Here is a 14,439-nt window from a genome sequence, read left to right on the forward strand (position 1 = left end):
CATAATATTTTCATGATCTAACTGAGGCAAGCATTCCCATGCTCAGCTTTATAAATTCATTTTCATGTACATAGGACAGACAATCGTCTGAGTGTAGACTAATGATTTTGATAGAGCCATCATCCTTTTGATTGGATGATTATCTGTGCAGCAATGATGTACATTTGATGTCTTTATTTCCCTGAATATATATCGCAGCCCAGATGGATGAAACTAGATCTGGGGTCTTCAATCTCGTTCGATCTTCACTCGAAGTACAAGTCGATCCATGTGAGAAATGTTCTGAAGTCGAAAATGGAAAGACATCGCTTGATTACCAGTCAATGATGTAAACTGTTAACAAGCGCGAGAGGAATCACCAATAATGATAATGACCCTCAAGGTACTGCAGTACAATTCACGTGGTGTGAATAAAGGAATTGGCATCGAACGCCATGCAAAATCTTTCTGTCAAAGGCCATTGATGTAAACCTGTCGCCGGAAGTGAGAAACTTGCCACTGAGGCATGCAAGCTTCAAAGTACTGAATGGGGTGTTCCTAGATCAACCTCTTGGATAATGAGCTGATGTCGACAAGAAGTGATCCATCACAGGAGGGCCTTAATGAATCCCACATCAATGACACGGAATGGAGCAAATGATTAATGGAGGTGAAAACAATCTGGTGATATAAAGTTCAGGGTGGCGGTCATGAAAGAATGGAGTATAAATGTATGGTAGTGGGTGAGACACAGGTGAATTTTCTGAATGACTTCTCGTGAACATATCTGCGACACTGATGTGATGGATTGGTAGCATTAACCCCAAATGTGGATGGTATGATGGGACCATAGTGATGTGACCGGTGAATGAAACAACCCAACCCGACTTGGACACGGAGTGGAAGTGTCATGTTCAAGAGCGACTTGCTACCAACAAAGTTTCTTCAAGTTTTCTTCCCAATTTTTCCCCAGTCATTGCTAACCAGTACCTCTTTATTTTTGTCAACCTTGAGGAGGATAACATATGCTTGTTCTATAATTTGCCCTTCGGGCAAACCCATCGCTATGTTTTAACGAGCCTAGCGATAGTGAAACTCGTTCTCGTCTATAGACAAGTTTGTCGCTATTAAAATTTTAACGAGTTTAACAACAAAGATAACTCGGTCCTTTTCAATTTTAGAGAGTCTGAAAAGGAACGTAAAGGTAACTCCAAAATTCCTTTTTCGTCATCTAATCCCTTAAGTCCAAAAAAGTATAAAACAATACAGAAGGGGTGAATTTTCGATACTTTTAACAAGCCGAACAAAACAAGGGCTCGATCTTTTTGTGTAATAATCCCTCAGGTCCAAAAAGATTAAAATTTAGAGGAGGGATAGCACTTCCTATCCCTTTAACGAGCTTGAGAGGCCAATGGCTCAGCAATCTTTTCATATTTTACGAGTCAGTTGAAAAGAGCTTAAAGGAGACTCGTCTTTTGAGGAACGAGTGATAAAATGGGTAGCAACTGATTCCATGTAAGGTTTGGAATTTTCCAATCACGACAGTGTTATAAGGATGGCTAGTGAGATCACTCTTCGCAGCTGTTCCTCAAAATGGGTAAACAATCAAATGGGGGTGAATGATCGGCCAATGCAAAAGTGGAGGTGACGGTGCAAACACGACCAAGGCTTTAATGGCTGAAGTACTACATTCACGATGGTTATTTACCGGTGAATAGTTCATTTTTTAACGAGCTTAAATGCGGGGGGAAACATTTCCTGATGGCTTATGTTTATTTTTTAACGAGCTTGAACTATGTGCTAAAACTGCTCGATTAATCCAGTCATGTGATAAGAATGTCTCATATAAAAACGGCAACTTTTAGAGTTTTGCCCCACATCCTTTCTTTATGCAAGTTAGGAAATGACCAATCCTACGAGTTTAAAGGGTTAGAGGACCTACAAATTTAAAAAAATAAATAGCTGCTCTTCGCTTGCAAGCCAAAAGGTTTGCATGCCCCCAGGCATAAAACAGAGTTTCAAGGTTACCCCTTCTTTAGTTCGTTAAAACATTTGTTTTACCGAGAGAGGCCTACCTCTTACAGGTTACCCAAAGATTGTTCTATTCACAGCATAGACAAAACACTTCTTCGGCGATGTCTACCGAAATAGACAAAGGTGAGTGAAGGAGGCTACTCCACTCACATAACTTTGACAAGAGAATCTTGTTCTAGAATAACCCCCTCTTCCAATCACGGACAGGAGTACAGACTAGTCATATTCTCTCGCGGAAACCTACTCTATACCCGAAGTTTTCCTGCCGAAGCAGACCAGGGTGCATGCCCCCTCGGTTTCAGTCATGTCCCCCGAATCACTCGCACTCATCGGGTGGACGGACTGGAGATTGAGACATTTCTTGCATGAAAAGACCATTTAGGGATGGTATATGACTATTTGCTATGCATGATCCGGGAAATGAAAGCTGGTCTACGAGCTTGACCACTCTTCCTTCGTGCGGAAAACACATCACTCTAAAGAGTGATGAGACAATGGCTCTCATGCAATAAATATAGTATCGTCCAAGGAGTAGATTGTAATCCAGGGGTCCTTGAACTACCATCACATTCATGTGAATGGTTTTCCTTCTCAATGTTATGGGCACATTGGGAAGGATCCCTAATGGTCGACTGGTTCCTTTATCAAAGCCTGTTAGAGTTCTCATCTCAGGCAAAAGCGATGGTGAACCAAGCTCTTTCCAAGAAGTTGAGGAAAGGATACTCATAGAAGCCCCCTCATCTATGATGGTACCAGCCATAACCATTTTATATATTTGAACAATGATTTGGAATGGTACACTAGCTGGTAAACGGGGTCTACCTAGTTGATTCCAGTCAAAGGAGACAACTGGGTTGCTTGGAGGTGGGACCGAATAGATGGCCAGGTACGACTCTGACGAACTTCCTTCCTGCGGTAAAGGAATGGGTAAATTGCCCCCATGTTCGTTGGAGTCTGTGCTTATGAAAAGAATTTCGACGGTGTCATCCTTGTTCTCTTTAGTGACTGTATCATCTGAAGATGGAACCTCTGAAGGCAAGATCGGGTCAGCTTCCGCCTCGACCTTTTGACTTTCGTTTTGTATGGGTTCAGATGGTTTATCTTCAATGATAGATGTTTCGGCCGACCACCTAAGCGGGCCAGCCGGATTTTCAACTAGTGACGGACTCGGCAAGAGTTTTTTATATCCAGGAGGAAGTCGTAACGGTGAAACCGGACGATCGTCCAAAACTCTTTTAGCTTTGTCTAAGAAGGGACAACGGTGGACGGCATGATCACCTTCGCACAGTTTACAAGGAAATCTATATTTTCCTTTTTGTCCCGGGGCTTCACTTTCACTAGTTGACGGTGTGTTTTCAACATGACCATCAGAGGTTGATGACATCGGGTTGTGAAAATGAGGAGACCAATCCGTTAAGATCCGAGGGATGCAAGGACAATCTCTGTGATAGTGGTCTCCTTTGCAAATGACACATGGTGATTTAGGCCTGGTCGGTGCAATGTGTGGATTTTCGCTAGATGACGCTCGTTTGCCCCCATTCGCTTTTGGCTCCTTCTTCTTCTTCTCTTTCTTCTTCTTCTCTTTCTTCTTCTTTTCCTTCTTCTTCTCAGGTACTTGACTTTTGGCTTTACCATCCCCATCAAGCAAAGAGGAAGGAGGAGAGGAAGAATTAGAGGAAGTAGAAGGTTGGTGGGTAACTCTGGACTCGTCTAGTCACTGATTCGATTGTTCAGGAATTGTGGTGTTCTAAACGACAAAGGTTGAGAAGAGCCATACAGGCAAACCAATTTTCAGTCCTGGAAGTGACAATGTGGCCATATGGGGTGCACCAACATCTCCCCAAGAGGAGAAGGGACTAGGATTTCCTCCAAGGGAAATTCCTTGGTTGGTGGATTCCATTTTTCCCAAGATCAACATAGGAAAGGGTAATGAATGTTCCGTTTAAAATAAAGTTTAGATGCTTTGACACAACTTGTTTTTTCAATTTTTAAGAGTCGAGAAAAAACAAAAGATGACTCTAGTCTCCTTCGATTTTTAATGAGCCTGAAGTGACAAGTGCTCAGATGGACCTTTTCCGTTAAGGAGTTTGAAAAGGAACGAAAGGGACTGCTCTGGAAATCTAGGTAGAGGGATTACTAAACCAATCGCAAAACTGCAGAATACTTTTTACGGTACGGAAGTCAATCTTCCCGAATGCTGTGTTCAGTGCATTGCGATCGATAGGGCGGCAGACACAACTTCCTATGGATAAAGGATTAAGCCTATTGGGGTCTCCCAAAATATACTCAACGGTACGTGGGAGCACAAGTCCATACTGGCACTTATCGTTTCAAAGTGGAGGAATCACCAAACCATCAGAGAGAACAACAGTTACCAGGCTTTACGACGCCAGAATACATCTCTAGCCTAGACTTCTAAATGTTGTGCATTAAGTTCCAAAGCGTTGTTAGATTCATTGAATTTATTTTAAGTTGATCTTGTTTATGAAGTTTGCCTTTCAGGTTCACCACGAGATGTAGATGTAATTCCTAAAATGCAATCTAAGATGATAAACAAACTTTTATCTTCTTTGTGCAATGAAAATCCTAGCTACTAGGGAAAAGAAAGATAGAATCTTTTCACAAAGAGCAAAGAGCACACTCTAAATGCACTTTCCTAAATCAAGCCAATCAGACTGTCTATATGCAAATGCACATGCATGTATTTGTTTTTGACTTTCTTAGTATATGAATGCTAAAAAGAAAGTTGATGCACAAATCTGAATTTCTTTTCAAGCGACAAATATCAACAAGTTTCTTTTCGAAATAAAAAATGGAGACGATCACAACACCTTACAATTTTGAAATGAATACTTGTTCTCGACACTAGAAAATTACAAATTCAGACCAAAAGCAATAGTAATAGGATAATCAACCATCAACAGCAATCAAACTCTTTCCTATGATTGAAATCGACACTTGCGACAGTTTCGAATCAAAGGATGACAGTACGATTATGCTACTTTTGCAAAGGAGAACTCAAAATGACTCAACAAACACACAAAAACATCTACAGTTCTTTTGTACAAAGGAGGTGGAATAACAGCAAGGAAAAGGGGTTTCAAATAGACATATACTGATCACAGGTAGCAAAATTTAGGAATAGAACTGGAAAGAATGAATCACAGAAGCCAAAACTGCACAGAGCTAGTCTAATCAACGCACCTGTAACATAGAGAATTTGAAACGCAACGCAGCTTGTCCACTCGGGAAGTGCGCTGAAATTTAGATTCTCTGAACAGTACCTGCGTTGGGCCAGAAACGAGACTCTGTTCGGGTTCCGGGTCACAGTTTGTAGTTTAGTTCTTGGGTTTTGGCCGAGCAAAAAGCAATCAGTAATGCAACAATCAGGGGTAGATCTAAGGAGGATCTAAGAGCTATCACAAGGGCAATCAGATAGTTTGTGAATCAGTTGTTTAAATCATAAATAGATCCAGTAGATGGATTGAAGTAGCAGTTATCTACTTTGCATTTGCTATGGAAAATGCAGTTCGAACGCTACCTGTAAGTTTATGAAATAGACAACAAATAATGATAAACAAACAAACTAATTATCTCCCCAGCGGAGTCACCATTTTGTTACAGGGAAAAGTGTCTATATAGAACTGCTTTATCCCACTAAGGTGTGACAGCTGCCTTAGAAACAAACAGAGAAAAGATACTTTTGTTTTTCCTTTATGAATTATAGATAGAGAGGAACAGAAAGACCAACCTCTGTCTTGCGCTAATCTCCTGATTTGATTCCCCTCTTCTTTGATAGTCTTTAGCCACCTACTCCCTTGCACGCCTAGCTTCACAAAGTACCTGTAAGATCACAGAAGCATAGCACTATACAAAGACATGGATCTATAATCATAAACAATCTAGGATCAGATGTAAATTGACCATACAAATATAGCAAGCATCAATGATACAAGAGCATGGAGGAAAACTTGAATAGCTTTTATTGATAAAACAAGAAAGAGCCAAGAGGAGTTACAACCAGTTGTTCTGACCCAGCATCAACCTCCCAGCAAAGAAGCCCCTCTTCACCTCAAACAAAGCTTAGATCACCCAACAATCTGATGTTTTTCTCAAGAAACCAACAACAATTCCTTACAATATGAGAAATTCTAGCCTCTGGATCTCTGGGATGAGGGATCCATATATAGATATCTGTAAGGGGGATGAGTCATCTTGTGATTTAATTAGTGTCCTCCCTCTGAGAGTTCTTACTTCCACTTGGAGATTGATGGTCTCTTACTCATCATTGGTCGAATTCAGTGAGGCAAGTGTCACAGGAGAAGTTTCTGGAAGCTTCCATTGTCTCTCCACCTTGCAGAATGACACTGCCATTTGTCATTTCTCGCCCATCGCACCCCACAGAAGGGATTTTTGAAATGAAACGCACCCACATAGTGTATTTAGGTGAGATGCAACGCACTTAGCAAGTGGAGCAGCTGAAATGATCCTGTTTTGATCAATTCTGAGCAGTTTTTCAGGGAGAACTTCTGGGAGAAGCTGTAATCTTCTGTCCTTGTTCCTTTAGGGGTTAGAACAACACTTTTAGGGACTTAGGAGCCCTTGGTTTATGGACATTTCATGCTTGGGGTTGTAGGGCCCAAAAATTTCTATAACAATGAGCAACTAAAAGAGATAGAGCAGGAATTGGAAAAAGCAGTACAGTCAAGGAAGAGTGAGTTGACCACACAGCCCCAAACTGTAGTGCCAGTGGTGTCAACAATAGTCCCTTCCACATTGGCACCTGCTTTAGCACCAAATATTCCTTTTGCAATAGCTGCACCCATAGAAGCAACATGTACATCACAGGCAGAAACATCAACACGGAATACAGAGGACTTGATCAAGTCCATGGAGGAGTTGAAACTCCAAGTCACATAACTGCAGAAAGTGAAAGAGAAATTCACTACTTTGGACCAAAAATATGATATATCAAAAATCAATTATGCAGAAGAGATGAGGAAAAACACAGGCTTGGCCCAACAGATTAAAGCACTGGAGAAATACCTTACATTTGAAAAGCCTTTGACTAATCTTAGAAAGATACTATGGACCAATATCATTGAGTCAATCAATGATATTTGGTCATCAATTCAAATCATTTTTTAACAGATTGATTTAGTAAGGCTTGCTTTTGAAGAAATTGAGAAAATCAGAGAAGAGCTAGGTGGAAAGCTTGAAGAAGCCATTAGATTAATCAACTTTCTGAATAGTAAAAGCAAGCAATAGTTGGAACAATTAGACATTGAGGATAGGACTACTACCATCCTTGAAATAAACAAAGTGTTGACCAAGAGGAATCTGATGCAAGGCCCACAACATAGGTGTTAGAGCATGCAGGAGGACATAGATCAATTCATGAGAAAATTTGACATCTTGAGAAGGGCTTCCAAGTCCTTTAGTGATCAGTGATAAGTTAATGGTTCAGATTGATTACATTAACAAATTACATCAGCAGGCTGACAGTCAGGCTAGCTCATCATTAGCCAAGGCATTTCCCACAGGGAAAGTTCTCTATGATGGTTTGGAAAACCTTTTCTACATTGAGCATGAAGTGAAGCACTTATTCCCATTGCAACCCAATTTTGTGAAATATACAGAAGTAGATGAAATCTATAGGAAGCTGATAAGGACAAGGATACCAAAAGATAATTGGTGGACCAACATGACTGGCATCCTATAAATCACCATGGTAAAAAAGTGAGGTAAATAGAAAATTACCACAGTAAGGTTTGGTGAAAAAAGGATGAATAATGGTGAACAGGTAAAGAGTATCAAATACAGGTTAAAGAGTATCAGTGAAAAGAGAAAATCAGATGTCCAACACAGAGTTACAAGCACTACAGCAAGATGCACATTCATAGGACCTGCTTCCAACTCCTTCAATGAAAAAAGGGACAGCAACAATAAGTTCACATTTTGTTCCTATATTCGAGACCAATTGTCTCTACATTCATGTAAAAGGATATTTAATTTTCCTAGAATAAATCTCATTTGGTTATGAGATATTTTGATTTAAAATTTTTGTATAAATACTTCCTTATTCAAAGTATTAGGGGTGGATTCTCAGACATTTCTGTAGACAATTTACTTTTGGAATTGAAGTGCTGTTGAACAACTTTTGTATGGTTGGCTAGAACAAAGTAATAAAGCAAAGGACTTTTACAAGATACATGTGTCAAGCGAGAAACAAATAAGTATTCTATATCTTGTGTTTTTACTATTTTTCTAGTTTAATACATATTCATATGTGTTTCATATTTGAATGATAAATGAAAAGTTATATTTCAGAAAGAGCTTTATTGCATTCTGTCTTAAATCATTTATTTTTCTTGATGTTTTCTTGTAGGCTATTATAGGTAGGGAATTCTTAATTGCTCCCTGCTTTCATAGTTTATCACTGTGACCATTTAACAAAGAATACTTAATTGCTTTTTGTTAATGAGCACCCACTTTTCACCATCTTGGACCTTGTTAAAGGATTCTTAGTTGCCATTCCACCCTGTTCAAGATCATTTCACCCATTTGAATCTTTCATTTGTCTTTTGTTTAGATATCTTGCCCTATGAAATTCTCCTTTGTTAAATCAACCTGATCTAGTTAAGCCATCATTCAGTTGACTCCATAGCCCAATGGCCTGAAATACCTTGTTCTATCCATCTGCTCTCGAATTCCACCACCAAACAAAATCAAAACCCCCCCAAGCTGTAATAACTAGCCTAATATCTCATCAAACATACCTAAATAATAAAGAGAGAGCCCTCTCTAAGTACAGATTGGCTAGATTCTGTACTTAAAAGATTGGTTTGTGGTTACCTCAGACCCCTTTCCATCTTCTAATGACTTCAAGGAAAATTTGAGTGATAACAACCCCAGAAAGTATGGCCATGAGGTGTCTACTGAATGTAATATGGCTATCATTTGTTTCTCATAAGTAGATTGAATATGATGTTTTCCATTAAGTTGTTGATTGATGAAATCCAATGGTCTACCTTCCTGCATTAATAAAACACTAATACGTGTACCTCAAGCATCACATTTAATCACAAAATATTTTGTGAAGTTGGGTAGGGCCAATACAGGAGTGGAGCACATGGCCTATTTGATATCCAATAAGGTCTCATGAGCTGCATTTGTCGAGAGAAATGAATATTTATTGAGAAGATTAGCAATGGGTATAGCAATGCGTCCATAATTGCGAACAAATTTGTGATAGTAGCAAGTGAGACCCAAGAATCCCCTCAAACTCTTCAAGGTTTTTGGTTGAGGCCAATCTTGCATTGCCTAAATATTTTTTGAATCAACCCTCACTCTTGCATGACCCACAATGTGTCCCAAATACTTGACTTCTTCCACCCCCAAAAAAACACTTGGATAATTTGATAAATAATTTATGATCTCGGAGAAATTGTAATATCTGGTCTACATGTTGAATATGTTTGTCCCATGTTATGTTGTAGATGAGAATGTCATCGAAGAATACCAAGACAAATTTTTGGGGATATGGTTTTAGCAGGTGTTTCATGAAGCTTTGAAAAGTAGATGGAGCAATACATAGACTAGATGGCATGACCAAGAATTCATAATGGACTTCATGAGTTCGGAAGGAAGTCTTGGAAATGTCTACTTCCTTCATTTTTATTTGGTGATAGGCCAAGTAGATTTATACCTTGCTAAAGAATTTAGCACCATGCAGTTCATCAAGGAGATAATCAGCAACTGTAATAGGAAATTTGTCCTTGATAGTGAGCTTGTTAAGGGCCTAAATGTTGAGACACATGCACCATTCTCTATCTTTTTTTAAAACCATGACCACTAGAAATGAATAAGGACTGATTCTAGGAAGGATAACACCGACTTCAACGAGTTCCTTGACGATTTTTTCAATTTCATTCTTTTGGGTAAAGGGATAATGATATGGGTAGAAATTAGGCGATTGGGCACACGAGGCCAAGTGGATGCTATCATCATGTTCACCCCTAGAGGGTGGAAGCTCTTTAGGTTTGTTAAAGACCCACTAGTGGTGATCTAATACCTATTACATCTCAAGATTAATATGAGGAGTAGTGGATTCAATGGATTGGATAGCATTAAATTGGGTGACTACTCCGTGATGTCCCTTTCTTAAAATTTTCTCCAATCAATGCGAGATGATGATAGTAGGAGCACTTGGAAGGAGTCCCTTTAATATATGAATGTGGTCGTTCCTCTTAAATCTCATATATAACTCCTAGAGATCCATTGTGATAGGGCCTAGTGTGAAAATCCATTCAATACCTGGGACAATGTCAAAACCACCCATTTCAATAGAAAACATGTGGTTCTTTAGGTGGTAGTCTCCCATTTGAAGCCTAATATTTCCACAACAGCCTTCACATTTTATGGTTCCCCCCATCAATGATAAGGACATGGAAATTAGATATTGTCTGCATAAAGCAATGAAGAAATTATACAACTCTCTTATGGATAAATTTATGAGTGTTTCCATCATCAATCAATACCACTAGTAGTTAATGTTTAATAAAGCCTCATATTTTGAGAGTATGAGGTGAAGAAATTCCATCCAAGGCATGTAGTGATATAACTAGCTCATCAGGTGTATCTATGAGATCATTGTCGATTTGGGTTTCCCTCACTTCTTCCTCGATCACATCAAGGGATGGAGCTTCATTTTCTGAGCTGTTATGAGTAGCATCAATTTCAAAGAATTTTGGTTCCTTGCATTTATATCTAGTGGAGTACTTGTCATCACAGTAGTAGCACAATCCTTGTTTTCTTCTTTCGTCCGTTTATGTGGGAGACACCTTTTGGAACTTAAGTGTTTGGGTTGGACCCTGACCCTAGGTGGATTTTTCCTTGGAAATGAAATTGGGATGATTGAACTACGCATTTAAGGTGATTTCCACATCTAAGGCCTTGCGGCATGCGACCAAACAAGTAGTTTGGTGGTGCATCTAGACATGGGATTCGATGGCTTCTTTGAGGCCACTGATGAAACACTCTGAGTAGAAGTCATATCTTAGATCACTAGTTTTGATGGACAATTTCTCAAGGTCTTCAATGTATTCCTTTACTATACCTATTTTCCAGATCTTAGTGAGATGACTGAAAAAATTAGATTCTCAATCAAGGTGATCACATATGGATTTTGAGAATATGTTCCAAGTTTCTCTCTCTGGATAACATTTATGATACTACTTCCACCACTCCCATATATATTTGTCCAAGTAAAGGGCTCCCACATGTAGTTTAGTTCCATCTTCACAAATATCATTAAGGGAGAAATATTGTTTGATTTGTGCTACCCATACTGTAGGGTTAGACCCATCAAATTTGTACATGTCTAGCTTGGGCGTCTGATGGTTGGAAGGGTGGTGATTTCCATTGAAGTGAATGTGATGGTTGGATTCTCCTTCTATGTGTGCATAAACACTCGGCTCCTCCCTATGAGACTTTGTGATGAGGTTTTTTAGTTGTGATATCTCTTTGGTAATATTGTCCTTGAATTCGTCAAACCTTTTTCCAAGGTGGTCAATCATCTCAACTTCCTTTTCTACAGCCATAACTTGAGATATGGTACCTATCATACACCAACCTTGGTCAATTACTTAAGAGTAGTCTTATTGGAAGTATGGAAAGCTCAGGAGTCTAATGGCATGGGTCACTTGAAGGCGTGTCAGAAAAAAATAAAATAAAAAAATAAAAAGAAAAAAGAAAAAAAAATATCTATATATATATAAATAAATAAATAAAATAAAATAAAAATAAAAATAAGAATAAATAAATAAGTAAATAAATAAATAAATTGGAACCACCACAAAATTGGGGAATTACACATTAATGGACCCACTCCGACCAAATTTTCATCATAAATATTATGGGCTAAGTCTCTTGCAAGCATCCCAGAATGGTCTTAAATTTATTTTTTTTTACTCCGAAAGGAGTTTTACTTGTTGGCTTAGGGGGTCCTGAACCAGGTTCAGAGTTAGTTATGCCAACCAACAAAACCCTACAATATTGGCCCTTTGAGAAACAACCCACGTAGCATAGGCTACAGTCTCACTCGAAGCAGTATGGGGGGATGCAAGAACCAAGTTTCTGCATCTACAGACTAGTGTGATGTCTTTCAATGCCTCAAATCTACCTTCGCATAGATTGATAAAATCTTAGCGCACGTTGCTAGAAATCTATTAAAATAGCCTTCAGAACTTTGAGAAGGTCTATGATCAGTCCTTGTAGACCTTTAATAGTCAATTTTCCTACTTACGCACATCAGAGAGTAGTCCTAAATTAGTGTTCTTGCATATTTTCTTAAGTCATTAGTAAACATAAGAGAAATCACTAGGCTCCTCAGGAACGTATTTAACCATACATTGCATACATTATTAAGACTTATTCAAGAGAATCACATAGAATTCAATCAATATCTCATAAAACAAATCATTCATCATTAGCATATGACATCAACACAGATAAATAGAAATACTGAGGAATTCTTCAGAAAACTGTCTTTATTGGTCTTCAATTCAAGATGATAGACTCAAAATTGCTTGCGCACACAGCTGCAGGGGTCCACACACTCAGCTGTGGACACTTCCTAGGCATCCCCACACTTAGATGTGGAGCCTTTCTTTCCCTATCTAAGCGCAGGAAGTAGAGACTTCCCACCCTAGCTTCTGTCCTAGACTCTTCAATCAACCTAATTCCTTGTCTTTCTTCCATCTAGTTCTACTTGTGCTTTCACTAACACTCAATATTTATAGACTTTTCATACAATTCCATGGTCCGTGAACCATGGGTGAATCTCAAAATTGACTCAAAACTTTACATAAAACAATTGGCTAAGCCCCTTTGACTCCTATTCATCTACACGCTCCACATCCACAAATCGTTGAGAATTTACATTATTTACAAAACTGTGCCAAAATTTGGGTTATCTTAACCCCAAACTAACCTAGGTGACCCCATCCCAACTAGCCTCGAAGACAAAGATCATGACTCACCCTCGAGTCACTCTGCTGGTGCCACAATATGGTATCTATGACATGTATCCAACACCAGGTGCAAACTTGCTACATGGTGCTTCGCTAATCCAACCACCGTCTGGTCATCAAATTATACTTCCCAAAACTTATGAGTGAACTCTTTGAGCGCTGCTATGACTACATGGGAAAAATTGTAGTCGCATTCTTGAGTCCAAATGGCATCATAATGTATTGAAAACAACCCCACTCTATCGCAAAGGTTGTTTTTCTCCTATCCTTAGGCACAGTCTTAATCTTATGAAAGCTGTAAAACCCGTCAGTAAAGGAATAGGCCTCCTGCCCTCTAACATTGTCTAACACTTCGTTTGTAAATGGCATTTGGAATGGGTCATGAACACATGCATCATTAAGCTTCCGCAGATATACGCAAATCCTTGTCACCCTTTTGTTTATTCTCCTAAACCACCATCGGGTTCACCTAATCAAATTCTTCAATAGGTTCTATGATGCTTGCCTCCAGAATTTTATACATCTCTTGGCGAACCTTTTCCTTGTATTCAGGATTAAGGTGATATGGGCTCTATTTAATAGGCTTCACATCTAGCTTCAGAGTGATCTTCATAACACCCAAATCATCAACTATGCCATTCAAATCCGAAAACTTAGTGGGGAAGAGATTCTGGTATTTGCAGAGTAACTAAGCAACTTTATCCATTGTAGCGTCATCCCAATAATCTCCAATTTGCATGAACTTCAGTTCTTTTATAGTGCCAATGTTTACTTTCTTTGTCTTCAAAGGTGCGGAGATGTCCAAGTTTTCTATTTGTGAGCCTTCAACTTTGTGGTGCCCTTCTTCCTCCAAAATATTAATGTTTCTCGGATCTTCATCTTCGCCTTCAGCAGTTACATTATAGTATTCCAACGCATGGTGCAGCTGGGTGCTCTAGTATGGTTAGATCCATTCCATAGGTTCCTTCAGAATTCTAAAGATAACCACCTTAATCTCTTGCATCACATCATCAATGCTTGCGAAGCTGTATTCAAAGATGAACGCCAATAAGAACCCTTCCTTCAATACATGCCATTTCACGGTGCTATGGTGGAGCTTCGTTTCCAGATACCAGTTCATGGGAATTGTATCCAAATAATGGAAAAATATGTGTACCCACTATGGTTGCTGTTCTTTTCTCCATGTTTTAGTCCATTGTGCTAGCTGATCACGTGGATTGTCCCTTCCACTATATTTCTTAGTCATTCTGGTTTTAGCATGCCCAATCTGTAACCTCATCATTCTTCGATAATATCGCCATCCAGCAAAACTATCCTTATGTGTACTGCACCATCGTGTAGGTGTAGCATGTAATTCCAACTCTAACGCTTGAAGATGGTGATACTGAGGGAC

The sequence above is a fragment of the Pinus tabuliformis genome, chromosome 3_1, assembly GCF_031772625.1.
Source record: "Pinus tabuliformis cultivar Carrire ecotype Pingquan chromosome 3_1, CPIR1, whole genome shotgun sequence".
NCBI classification, from domain to species: domain Eukaryota; kingdom Viridiplantae; phylum Streptophyta; class Pinopsida; order Pinales; family Pinaceae; genus Pinus; species Pinus tabuliformis.